This window comes from Phyllobates terribilis, unplaced genomic scaffold, assembly GCF_046119375.1.
Source record: "Phyllobates terribilis strain yellow unplaced genomic scaffold, ASM4611937v1 Scaffold_2__4_contigs__length_985480577, whole genome shotgun sequence".
Lineage (NCBI taxonomy): Eukaryota > Metazoa > Chordata > Amphibia > Anura > Dendrobatidae > Phyllobates > Phyllobates terribilis.
In genome coordinates this window covers 93704756-93719073 of record NW_027362762.1, presented here as the reverse complement: position 1 = coordinate 93719073, position 14318 = coordinate 93704756, and the positions used below count along the sequence as shown (strand labels likewise).

General features: G+C 45.0%; 1 protein-coding gene across 1 annotated transcript in view; it reads left to right on the top strand.

Moving 5' to 3' along the window:
• Positions 1-14318, top strand: part of FGF9 (fibroblast growth factor 9) — a 58903-nt gene that overhangs the window by 1917 nt on the left and 42668 nt on the right. The gene's annotated exons all lie outside the window — the stretch shown is intronic.

Sequence of the window (14318 nt, the reverse complement as noted above, 5' to 3'; positions counted from 1 at the left end):
GTGCAGCCCCCTCCTGGCTATTATTGATCAGTTCTATTTAGAGAGGTGTGGTGCAGGGTGATAATATAGAAAGCACAGATGTGTGTGGCCATTTGCTTCCCCCAAATTCCTCAGTGCTCGCAGTGCCAATCTGCAGGACCCAGGGATAAATCCCACAGACATGGACTAATTTTACAGAGCACATACCATGGGGGCTTTTACTTCTATAGGGTGCTATTTGTGACTCAGCATTAAGCGCTGGAGACTGGAGGGCGCATAGCAATACTAACCCCCACCCCAATCCCCTTCTTCCTTTTATTAACCGCTGAGATGTTGCTGGGACATTGATCTGCATTGCTACAAGTTTCAGAAATGTTGCAGCTGCTTTGACTGTGTGCAGAGTCCCATCCAGCCAACCTGATCAAAGTGAGACATGTTTAGAGGATAAGTGCTATCAATGTATCATCTGCAGATGCTCTGAGAGGATGATGGGAGTAGTGGATGCTGGGTGTGGGTGCTTTCATTGCAGCAGTAGCTGCACTTGGAAAGTACTTGCATGCTGTATTTTAGGAGGTGTGATCAGTGCTATCCTGTATGGGGGCAGGACTGTGTGATGGGGGGTCCAGGCTATGCTGTATGGGGGCAGGACTGTGTGATGGGGGGTCCAGGCTATGCTGTATGGGGGCAGGACTGTGATGGGGGGTCCAGGCTATGCTGTATGGGGGCAGGACTGTGTGATGGGGGGTCCAGGCTATGCTGTATGGGGGCAGGACTGTGATGGGGGGTCCAGGCTATGCTGTATGGGGGCAGGACTGTGTGATGGGGGGTCCAGGCTATGCTGTATGGGGGCAGGACTGTGATGGGGGGTCCAGGCTATGCTGTATGGGGGCAGGACTGTGTGATGGGGGGTCCAGGCTATGCTGTATGGGGGCAGGTCTGTGTGATGGGGGGGAGGGTCCAGGCTAAGCTGTATGGGGGCAGGTCTGTGTGATGGGGGGTCCAGGCTATGCTGTATGGGGGCAGGTCTGTGTGATGGGGGGTCCAGGCTAAGCTGTATGGGGGCAGGTCTGTGTGATGGGGGGGGGGGTCCAGGCTAAGCTGTATGGGGGCAGGTCTGTGTGATGGGGGGGGTGTCCAGGCTATGCTGTATGGGGGCAGGTCTGTGTGATGGGGGTCCAGGCTATGCTGTATGGGGGCAGGTCTGTGTGATGGGGGTCAAGGCTATGCTGTATGGGGGCAGGTCTGTGTGATGGGGGTCCAGGCTATGCTGCATGGGGGCAGGTCTGTGTGATGGTGGGGGGGGGGTCCAGGCAATGCTGTATGGGGGCAGGTCTGTGTGATGGGGGGGGGGGGGGGATCCAGGCTATGCTGTGTGGGGGCAGGTATGTGTGATGGGGGGGGGATCCAGGCTATGCTGTATGGGGGCAGGTCTGTGTGATGGGGGGGGGGATCCAGGCTATGCTGTATGGGGGCAGGTCTGTGTGATGGGGGGGGGGGGGATCCAGGCTATGCTGTATGGGGGCAGGTCTGTGTGATGGGGGAGTCCAGGCTATGCTATATGGGGGCAGGTCTGTGTGATGGGGGGTCCAGGCTATGCTGTATGGGGGCAGGTCTGTGTGATGGCGGGTCCAGGCTATGCTGTATGGGGTCAGGTCTGTGTGATGGGGGGGGGTCCAGGCTATGCTGTATGGGGGCAGGTCTGTGTGATGGGGATGGGGGGGGTCCATGCTATGCTGTATGGGGGCAGGTCTGTGTGATGGGGATGGGGGGGGGTCCATGCTATGCTGTATGGGGGCAGGTCTGTGTGATGGGGATGGGGGGGGTCCATGCTATGCTGTATGGGGGCAGGTCTGTGTGATGGGGATGGGGGGGTCCATGCTATGCTGTATGGGGGCAGGTCTGTGTGATGGGGGGGTCCAGGCTATGCTGTATGGGGGCAGGTCTGTGTGATGGGGGGGGTCCAGGCTATGCTGTATGGGGACAGGTCTGTGTGATGGGGGGGGTCCAGGCTATGCTGTATGGGGGCAGGTCTGTGTGATGGGGGGGGTCCAGGCTATGCTGTATGGGGGCAGGTCTGTGTGATGGGGGGGGGTCCAGGCTATGCTGTATGGGGGCAGGTCTGTGTGATGGGGGGGGGTCCAGGCTATGCTGTATGGGGGCAGGTCTGTGTGAAGGGGGGGGGTCCAGGCTATGCTGTATGGGGGCAGGTCTGTGTGATGGGGGGGGGGTCCAGGCTATGCTGTATGGGGGCAGGTCTGTGTGATGGGGGGGGTCCAGGCTATGCTGTATGGGGGCAGGTCTGTGTGATGGGGGGGGGGGTCCAGGCTATGCTGTATGGGGGCAGGTCTGTGTGATGGGGGGGGGGTCCAGGCTATGCTGTATGGGGGCAGGTCTGTGTGATGGGGATGGGGGGGGTCCAGGCTATGCTGTATGGGGGCAGGTCTGTGTGATGGGGATGGGGGGGGTCCAGGCTATGCTGTATGGGGGCAGGTCTGTGTGATGGGGATGGGGGGGGGGTCCATGCTATGTTGTATGGGGGCAGGTCTGTTTGATGGGGGTCCATGCTATGCTGTATGGGGGCAGGTCTGTGTGATGAGGGTCCAGGCTATGCTGTATGGGGGCAGGTCTGTGTGATGAGGGTCCAGGCTACCACATCACCCATTACTTACTTTTCTTCTGCGGCTGCAGATCTCCCCCCATGGGTGATCCACCATGCATGTAGCTGTCCCACCCCATTAGGCTCAGGCATGATGCAGTGAGGTGTGTGCAACACACGGTACATTGGGGAGCCCAGCATGGACTGCATTGCTCCCAGTCCGGGCTCCACGCCTCCAGCAGGTGTCTAGAGTGTGTATGTGTGCGCCGCGCCACCGCCGGGTCCTGAGCACCGCCGGCTTCTCATGCACGTGGGAAAGCCCGCAGAAGGGGAAAGAGCAGCAACTGCGGCGCTACTACAGACATTACGGAAATCGCTCAATTTCTCAGTGCTTGGAATTGACAGGACATTTATTAACATGTTCGTTTCCGGGAACTACTCTGGTAGAAGGGGAGAAACTATGTACATAGCAGATACCTATTAGTATATTTTAATATTAGTGATGTAGGGAGTTTTTCATTTATATGGGTGAAAGTCTTTTAAGTTGATCATGGATGATTTAAAATAATAAAAAAAAAAGAATAGAAAAATGTAAAAAAAAAAAAAAAAAAATCAGTTTTTTTTTTTTAAATTTACATATATACATACATTTAATTTACTTAAAATGGAAGTATGTTCAGCTATTTGTGACTCGGATTCTCACGTGTAGCAATAACTATTATTATTAGGATTGTTTTTATTATTAGTTGTTTATTTTATTATGCAACATTTAGTTATCACGTCTGTTCTAAAAAAAAAAATAAATAAATAAATAAATAAATATATATATATATATATATATATTGTCCCGCTACACATAACAGTTATCATTAACTGTTGCTGTTATCGGTCATACAGAGTGGAACACTGTTTGGAAAAGAAGGTGTGATTCAAACTTTAAAAACATTTTCATTTTTTGCCCCCATAAGGGGATCTATAGTTTAATCTATAGCTCGATATTATTTTTTTCTTCCCCTGGAAATTTTAGGCCAAAAGTTAGTGACAATTATCCCAACTTAATGGAAATCTAGGAGAAAATGATCCGTCCTTCTTAATAATAGTATGATTAGCTTAGAGTTTTCCTAATGTAGCAATGTTAATATTCAATCCTAGTACATATACATTGTTTCAGATAATAAAAAAAAAAAAAAAGCCTAATGCCGGGAAGATTTTTTTTTTTTTAAAGGTCCGTTCGGCTTTAAAAGGATCCGTAATCTATTTGCCTTCCACCTGCTTTCAGGTGGAATGTGTTAACTTTAGCGCACACATCATAAAAGGCCCAGTGGCCTGCAGAAGATAGGAATGTTACATTGTGACCATGCTGGTGGGAATTTCCTCCTTCCTTCTCATGGCCTGAGACTTCTTTATCATTTAGTTAATATGTATTTGCTGCAGTCATTCAGTGACAGCCGGGATTTGAACCTGTGAAGTTTTGTAATTTTTTTTTTTTTTTTTTTGCATTCTTGTGACTTTCTTAGCCTGGAGCATGGGAAATCTGCATTTCAACTTGAGAGATTACTGCTTATCTCTCCCTTGTTTTACATGTGGATTGGTGCTAATTGGTTTAAGTAATTGTCACTGTGAAAATCCTGAGTGCCTCGTCATGTCACAACTAATTAATAACATGGAGAACATTTGCCGCTTGCCCGCCGCTGCCAGCGGATCCTAATTAATAATTGATACGATAAATATGGCTGTGTTTAGACTGTAGGGTTAAAAGCTACATATGTTGGAGAACACCACCCTGTGACTCTTCCCTTTAAATGTTTCGCTGTGACAATGTTGTATTCTGTGAACAGCTTTGATTAATAAAATGCTGTGACGGAGGCTTGGAAATGATGGGCAGAAGGGAAACCCCATTATGTTGGCTACCGCTGGTCTATATTGGTTGCACTTGGAGCTCGAATCGATTTATGATCTAGATGTTGATCTGACACCCTGGCACACCCAGCCTTGTAATTTCGTCTGCAGACAGACCTTGATGGAATGGGAGAGCCTGTGTGGTCAGGTCCAGACAGGGCATTGGTCTTAGATGTGCATTTTTCCCCATTGACTTTAATATATTTTAATCTTTCATTGACTTGGTAATATATTTTAAAAAGTTGTCAAGAGTTTCTGTTTGTAGCAGGGTTTGACCAGGAGCGATCCCTACCAAATTACTTACCAACTACTTATCATGCAACTGGATAGTTGTTTGCAATAGTAGTATTCCCATTAATATCAGCCCTACAACTTAAAGGGCTGTCACTTTTACCATAGTGTCTGATGCGAAGGCAGTATGATAAACAGTAAGGATGAGCAGACCCGTGGAAGGTGAGGTTTGACTGAACTTTAGTCTAAAGTTCAGGTACCAGAACTGTACCCAAACGCCATAGAAATCAATGTGGACCCAAACTTTGGATCTCTGTGTGTCTCTCTCTGTCTGTGTGCCTCTCTCTGTCTGTGTGTCTCTCTCTGTCTGTGTGTCTGTCTGTTTCTCTCTCTCGCTCTCTGTGTCTGTCTGTTCCTCTCTTTTGCTCTCTCTGTGTGTCTGTCTGTTCCTCTCTCTTGCTCTCTCTGTCTGTGTGTCTCTCTCTGTCTGTTTCTCTCTCTCGCTCTCTCTGTGTGTCTGTCTGTTTCTCTCTCTCGCTCTCTCTGCGTGTCGTTGTTTTTCTCTCTCACTCTCTTTTTCCCCTCATCTCTGATAAAGAGCAAAAGGAACTGAACAAATTGATCTAGTATAACTTCTGTTTTGTTAAATACCTGTCTCTGTGCTTAGGAGTCATGTGGGCGGTGCTAGTTATCTCTGTATACTCAGTCTCTTAGTAGAACTGCCCAGTGGACTCCTAAGTAAGGGATTAAAGATGACTTGTTACCAGGTAAAAAGTGGACAGTTTTTTTTGCTCTTATTTTATTCCCACTGTCTCTCCGAGTATCCCAGTTTTTGTTTTTTCTAAAACCACCATACGGGTCCAGAGATGTGGGTCTTTGTATGTAGTGATAAGTTTTATGGCATTTAACAAGAGGGGTGTGGCACACAGACTATTTATGCTGAGCAGCCCAAAGACACGCCCCCAGAGAATCCTCTCAGCCACTCCCCCCTTAGTACAGGCCATAAAAATTAGAACTAAATAAAAAGGCCCATATCTCTGGAGCTGTAAGGCGAATTTACAAAAAAATAAAAAAAGGTTCACTCAAGGGGAACAGCAGGAATAAAATAAGCACAAAACTCGCCACTTTTGACTTGGTGACAAGTATTCCTTTAAGGGAATAAGATATAAGTAATTCAGAATAGTTTCTTAAACTATATATATAGATTGATTTAGGACTTGATGTACAATATACCAGGTCTCCTTCAAGGAGTGTTATAGCCAAGTGTGATGCTTCATGGGCTCTCAAGTACTGCCCTAAAGCTTGAAGGGCAAGCCTATCTTTGGTGTTTGGTGATATAACAGATTAACTACATATAATTGGTCACGATGATTGATGTATCAAGATTCTTTATATCCAGATATGCTGTAATACTAAGGAAATCCCCATAAGATTAGTTTTTGGTATATACTGTGCTATGACAGGAGTAATTTTCTTATCTATGAGAATGCAGAACTCGGACTGATACTCGGATTATTAAGTATCCAGATGTCTAATTGTCCCATGTAATTCCAGCCGGAGGTCATTTAGTCTGTCTGCACCTTATGGCAAAGAAAAGCCTTTCTTCCCTGTAAAGCAAGCAATTAGTGGTCCGTATAGCGTGCCGGTGACATGAGGTGAGCTGCACCTCTGCAGGTGGTGCTGGAGGAGTGGCATTCTGTAGTGCAGTCTGGCATTGTGTAGGGCATATCTAGTCCTTTTAAATCCAGTAATTCCTTATACAGTGGGCGTACCTCTAGCGTCAGCAGAACTGCTGCACGCACAGCATTAAAAAAAAAAAAAAAGTAAGAAAAAAAAAAAAGAAAACCTTGGAACATGCAGAATGGCAAAGTCAAGAGAGGAGATGACCTCCATCTACTGACGCAGGGCACAGAAAATGTTTTAATGCTGCATCTCCTATGCACACAGAAATGTGCTTACAAAGCCTGGCACGCTGACACCGGGCACCACTCCTCTCCCTGCCTCCTCATTCTACTGCAGAACATTGCAGATTCACTCAAAGTAGATCTATACATAGGATCCGAACAGAACTGCCATCTTGATTTCGCTCTGCTATTCCCTGATGCCCTCTAAATGTTGGGACAAGAGCACTCACGTGGATGCCATCGGATGTTCGCAGTCACTGCAGTCTTCTTCCTCCTCTCTGCTCGATGCTCAGTGATGCAGCGTTGTATTCTACTTCTTGGCGTAGAATAAAGTGCACGCTCGTTTTCTTACAAATTTGCCTAAATAAATAGTAAATGCAAGTTTTTAGATCATATACACATAGATCATCATGTACGTAAACATGTTAATAATCTATGTATCCACCAATATGGCAACCACTGACTTTTCCTAAAGTCCTGAATAGTAAATCCTTCTTCTGCGCCTTACAGGTGGTGAATGTATATCTGCATGTCTGAGCTAAATCGTGTGTGAAATGTAATGAAGAACATATTGGTCTTAACCAAGCTGTCAAGAAAAGGTAGAGTTTTTAGAAGCCAGAAGAAGCAACTCAAAAACTCTTAAGCCAAGTTCACAAACTTTGTTTTGCTGTGGAAATGGAGTAAAATCTGCGTCACCAGATAGTTGGTGCATTTTACCCTTGGCAGAAATTTTCACTGTGCAAATTTGTTGGGAATTGAGCTGCGGGCGTGACAACCGCATTTTCCAATTCTTCTAAATTGTTTCTCGAGACATGGGTGATTGTTGTGCACAAAACATACTGTCAGATGCTTATATGCAGAGCCGTGGCCCTTCCACATGAGCCGTGGCCCTTCCACTCGAGCCGTGGCCCTTCCACTCGAGCTGTGGCCCTTTCACACGAGCTATAGCCCTTTCACATGAGCCATGGCCCTTCGTCTTACACGAGCCATGGCCCTTCCACTTGAGCCGTGGCCCTTCGTCTTACACGAGCCATGGCCCTACTCCAGCTCTTGAATGTTTCTCTCGATGCAAGGGATTGGTGTCATGACAGTGGGAAAAGTTTGGGCAACAATGCTTTCTGGGAGGTCCCCAGATTCATCCGTAGTGCCCATAGATTTTACTACTCTTCTAGGAGTACAGGAAGTTTCCCGAATTTCCAGGAGCCTCCCAGATGTTTTTGGAGTGTTGGCAATTATGGAAAAAGTACAATTTTAGGGTATAAGAACCTGGCAGGTGTTGTAAACCTTTGTCAGGAGGAGGTCTCTTTACTTTTTACTATTTAGATCTTCTCCACTGTAAGTAGAGATTTGAGGCTTGGACCACCAGTCAGATCAGTGTTGTAGTTATGGAGGGAACAATCACAACAGTCACTTCTGGGTAGCATTGCCTGAATGAGCCCAATGGTCCTGCTGTACCATAAGAAGGCTTTGTTACAGATTTTGCACTGGGGCCCCAGGAGACTGAATTACATGTAGCTATCAGAAGAATGATCCATAGTCTATTGCATTGAGTTATATGAGTCACGACACTGAAGTCATTCTGATACATGTAGTATGTCATTAGCTACGAGCTGTATTGCTGTCTCTGAGAGCACCATGCTGCTGTTTTTCAAGGCCAGGAATACCACAGATTAAGTATCATTAATGTTCCTTCTGTGTGTATAGTACTATACTCAACCGGATGCCGTCTTCTTCTCTTTCCAGTGCCACTCGAGTGCCTTTCCACCGTCTTGTGACTGCAGCTCTTACCTGCTGGAAATCACTTACTTTCTCTCTTAGGCCACAGCCCCACTATCAGTATTTGGTCAGTATTTTTTCTCAGGAGTGGGAGCCAAAACCAGATAAGGAACAATCAGAGAAAAGGTATAATAGAAACAAGTCACCAATTCTGCATTTATCACCCACTCCTGGTTTTATCTCCCACTCCTGAGAAAAAATACTGACCGAATACTGACCAAAAAATTATAGTGGGGCAGTGGCCTTAATGTAAGTCTACCAGAGCCTCATTCGGAGTCTCATAGACTTACATTGAGAAGTGACTTCCGGTCCGCCAAGCAAACACTAGCGTGAGCAGGCCGTTCGCAAGGTGCAGAAGAGGACCGGAGCGGCGCTCGAAATGGCAGAAGTTGTTTTTTTACTAAACACAAGGAGATACGTTACTGATACCAGTCTGGTGGTGAGATAAAAAAGAGCAAGATGCCGGAGTGGTACTTTTAGACAATATATGTGGAGAGGTTTTAAATTCTAATTGGGAATAAAAAAACAGGGATGGAGTTACACTGTATTGTAATGCTTAGACCACTAATGTCCTTGGACCTCCACTTCTCACCTCCCCCTCCCCAAAAAAATAAAAATAAAATGAATGTTTTACTCCTATGCCAGTAACACCTTGACTCTTTGGCTTGTGGAGTTTGTTCTGATCTAAACTCAGGTCAAGAGCTTCAGTGCAAGCAAGGTGAGAGAGGAGTTTCTATCATGTCTAATCTCCAGGTTTGTTTATCATGGCGCAGGCTTTCCTCCTATACAAGCAATGGCACGCAGAAACCTTCAGAAAAGTTTCTATTATTTATGAAAAATATCTATATATCCACCCAACCCTGCTCCTTGTGAATTGCAGGTGATTTCAGGATCAAAGTGATTGAAGGCTCAGAGCATTGATTCAGGGTTCTGCTATTTACTTTGTTTCTGTCTTTATTTTGCTTGGTGTTTTATCAAGACTCATTTCCTGAGAGGTTTTGTTTTTTTTTCTGTATAAGCTGAAAAGTTTTTTTGGCAATTATGGTATTAAAGGAACACTCCGGACTGGACGGATACACTGTACAGGGTCTGTTCAATATTTCGTTTGAGAATGCACCAAACTTATCGCAGATAAATGTGCTGCGCTTTATGTCAAGTTTACTTTGTGCTACTTTTTTGGCACGTGTTTGTATTTTCAGCAATAAAAATTTTCATGTAAGCCATGCCCCCTTTGTCATTTTGAGGGGCAAAAATTGCCTATAGCACATAATGTTGTTTCAAGTTTTCTGGGCCAATACATCAAAGTTGTTCTATACATATGTCGGATAGTTGCAGCATTTTTGTGTAACATGGAGTTGGGCTAAAATTTTGCCGTTTTAAGTTTGAAATAGCTCTACTAAATTGGGCAGGATGTGATGTGGTTACTCCCACTTGTCAATTTCAGGAAAAGTTCCAGCGTTTCTTATGTCCTGTCTCTGACTGGAGTAATATTTCCGTCGAGTTGCATCACATTTATTAAGTGACATGTGCCTCTTAATGAATTTGGCATATTTTGTTCCTGCACGTCCCTAATTAAGGCTGATGTGCGAAGCGCCATTCTTAAAGGGGTTGACCAGGACTTTAACATTGATGGCCTATTTTTAGGATAGGTCATCAATGTCTGATCGGTGGGGGTGCAACACCCAGCACACACTCCGATCAGCTATTCCTGGTGTCGGCCGGAGCTCTGTCGACGAAATAGTGGCCGCGGCCATGTACTGCCCATCCATCACTTACTGGTTTGAATAGTTGGCAGATGTGCAATACCTGGCTGTGGCCACTAGGCATTTGATGGAGCTGTGCTATGCAGTACTGCAACTGAGCAGTTCCGGCTGACGGTGACACCGAACAGCTGATTAACGGAGGTGCTGGATGTCGCACCCCCACCGATCAGACAGTGATGACCATATTATCCCACCTCCAACGTTTATCACCTACCCTTAGAATAGTGACAAATAAAGTGTATGATAGGTGGGAGTACGACCATTGGGATCCCAAGAAGGGGGCGCCTGTGTCAATTAGGTGAAAGTAGAAGTAGTGCGCATGGGTGACCATTGCTCCGCTCCGTTTACGGGCTGAGCGCTGTGGTCATACATGCACATAACTGCTCCCATAGAAGTAGATGGAACATTGGACACATGTGCACAACTGATCCCACCCATGTCATTGGAGCATTGGTAACACGCATGCACTGCCATTCTATGAACAGCGGGACACAAAATCCCCATTCTCTGGATCGGTGGAGTTCTGTAGACTGAGACCGTCCAATGAATAAGTAATAATTATTGCTGGTGGAATTTCACCCGTAAGTAACTGCGACTGCACTGCATAGCCAGCACGGTGGCTCAGTGGTTAGCACTGTTGTTTTGCAGCGCTGGGGTCCTGGGTTCAAATCCCACCAAGGATAACATCTACAAGGAGTTTGTATGTTCTCCCCGTGTTTTCTGTTTTTCCTCCGGGTTCTCCGGTTTCCCCCCACACTCCATAGACATACTGATAAGGAATGTAGATTGTGAGCTCCAATGGGGACAGTGATAATGATGTATGTAAAGCGCTGCGGAATATGATGGTGCTATATAAGTGAGTAAAATAACTAAATAATGAAATAAATAAAAAACATAGATGTCCTATGGAAAGAAGGAAGGTGGGGGGGGGGATCAGATCCTTTCCTTTTAATTTTTAAGGCTATGTTCATATATTTTGAAGACACTAAGGCTTCATTCAGACGTACGTTTTTCTCACGTATGAGAAAAACGGACCGATTATATTAATCAGAGTATAGTCCGATTGTCATCAGTTCTTCTCATATGTGGAGAAAAAAATAAAATGTCTCCACCTTCTCATTTCTAACAGTCTTTGAAAATCGGACTGCACTTGGATGGCATCCCGAGTGCTGTCCGTTTTTAAAAAAATTTTTAAACAGATCCATAGACTTGAATTGCCAATTTTGCTCAAACCTCGGATCAAGATCAGACATAGCCCTAAGACATATATAGTACCTATGAACTCCTTGTACTTCATTTAAAAAAAAAAAAAAGAGTTAATGGACAATAAGAGATTTTTTAGGCTTTTTTTGTAGCAAAAACTGAGTGGAATCTCTCCAGATCAAAAACTGGTGTTGATGAATATGGTGCAAGGGGTATATTGGCTCATTATGCGAATAGTGCGCCTGTTCTGGGGACCAATGCGTTGTAGGGACCAAGGTGTAGTCCTCTCTTTAAACAAAAAAAAAGTCTAAAATTTTGGTAACCAGTATTGTACTATATAGAGCGTACATGGTGCGCGGATGTATTCAATGTGGACCAAGCTGTTATAACTTATGCTTTACTTTCATTAATTTTCCAAAAGTTTTCTTCCATTCAATTCAATTTGTCAGCAATATTCTCCATGGTTCCCAGCCTGCCGGGTGTCTGTACCGTGGATCATCACTTTTAATGCCTGCCATGCAGTTCTAATGTAAATATCCACATTGCGTCAGGCCGGCACTGATTGTATTGCTGCTCACGATCAGTACCGTTCCCATCAGTGTGGTCAGCCTGACTGGCGGGTCCCTAATGTGCGCTGATGGTGGTGGACAGCCGGTGACTCACAGGATACTGTGGTGGCCATATTTGCTTGATAATAGTTCCCATAAACACATCCTGAGCTTGCAGTTTCTCATGTATGTAATGTAGAAACCTCCGGGGAGAGATGTTCATCCTAATGTTGTGTAGCTGGGAAGTCTAGTCAAACTGGATGAGATTAATAGCAAACTCCGAGGTATAAACAATCAATGAAGGAACCAGGTCATCACTTCACTTAGCCGCTTCTTGGTACTGGATGATGTATGCTTATATTATTACTAGGGGGACTGAGACTCAGGTTTTCTTTTTAGTTATAGGAACAGAAAACCAAAAAATGACAGGAGTTCTGGATCTATTCCGCAATGGACAACGACAACACCCACAATAACACAACACAATAACATATGCCATGACTGGTTGGGAACTGTCATTGTGGCTGCCATTTTACTAGGAAGAATAGCTGTGTGCTTGACTGTCCTTCCTCTCCTTCCTGTCAGATGTGACAGAATTTAGGATGGAGGGTCCTGACCGGAGATGTGAACATGGCTTTACTTATTTTTAAAGGGGCTGTCCACTAGTTTTATACCGGTGACCTCTCCTTTAGGCGATCCCTATTCCTATTGAAGAGATTAGGAACTGATCTGTATGACCCGGCAGCCGCCACTGATCAATGTATGGAGTGTCAGGGGTCGGACCCACCACCAATCTGATATTGATGACTTCTCTCCAGGAAAAGTCATCCATTAAAAAGCTAGTGAACAACCCCTTGAACTTTTTTTTAATTTTCTTCTTGTAACAGAGGTTAGCCATTTTGAAAGAACGAGAAAACTGTCTTTGGTCCCAAGGCACTCTTGTAACAGTTTTAATTCATCGGCTTTATGGCCACAATGCCTGGCCTGGCCGTCCATTTATGGCCTATGTTTCGGGTCAGGGGATCAGAGGTTCTGCTGTTGAATTGCGTCAGGAATATACGGTTGTATAGTCGTGTGTATCTACATCTACTCTTGTGTTTGTCTCAGTCACTCCCCTGTGCCTTGTAAGGGTTTCTGTACATGGTGTTTTATAGACACCAGTGTATCCACTGAGTTTTTTTTTCGTTGCTGTTTTCCCTGAAGATTTTTTTTTTACAGCTTTTATCTGACGCCTTTTACTGCCTTTGCCTTTTTTAAATCGTATGTATTAATAGTGAGCTGCAGAAGAATGGACCTCTCATTTATTTTAAAGAAAACCTGACTGGTACCCATGTTGCCCGTTACACAGGAGGTATATTTCAGACAGTGGTTGCATAGTTTCAGCCATATATGTTTGACTGGAACGCGACGTTTCTGAGAAAGACATACTTCAAAAAGCTGGGAACCTGCCTATCCGTCAGTCCATGGCGTCTTCTCCCCGCCCGCTCCCCTTGAGTGACAGGTCTCTCTCTGCATGGAGAAAGGTTGAACTTGATGGACCTGGGTCTTTTTTCAACCTATGTAACTGAGCATGCATTGGGAGAACCCTTTTACTCCAGAGACGTGGGCGGGGAGAGGCTGTCGAGGACCTCGCTTTCTGACTAGTCTCCTGTGCAGCTCGGAACTCCGAGACTTTTAAAGCAGGTTTTTCTCTGAAACGTTGCAGCGTTTCAGAATCAAACCTATATGGCTGAAATCATACAGCCAGTGTCTGACACGTGCTGCCTATGGTTCAGGCAGCATTTTTCCTCTTTTAAGTTCCCCTTAAATGCTTTGTGGCTTTGGAAGCCTGATGCGGTTAAAAGAAGTTCAAGAAGACCTATAATCAGCAGGTCGTTGTTACATTGCCGTGCATATGTTTATTCTTTTTGCCTTTTTATTTTAGCGTTTTTTCAGGCAGATTCCCTGCGGAATTTGCAGGAAAGACGCAATGTGCGCATACCCTTAGTTTGCTTTTGTAAGAACGTGGAAGGCTGGAGCGTTACTTTAATGGGTGGGAAAAACATGGAAAATAATTATAGAATTTTCAATGAAATAAAAGAAAGAAACTATTCCACAGTGCACTAGTTAGCTAGATTGTTTTTATTTTTTAGGAAATGTCTGTGTAAGTGAACATACGGTACATTTATGTGGTTGTTGTTTTTTTTTTCTTTTTCTATGACATCATTAGTATATTGTGCTGCAATCCTTCTTACCTGATTCTGTTATCCCGCCTTTGAAAACTTTTTTGAGGTCAGTAGTGTTTATGTTATGGTTTTATCACATCTGCTCCTGTTTTTTTACACTTTTTAGTGGGATTTCTTTAAACGGTAATAAATTCTAGCTCTTGCATCTCTCCTAACACTAATCTGAACAGAACCTTATCCAAATCTAGTGGAAA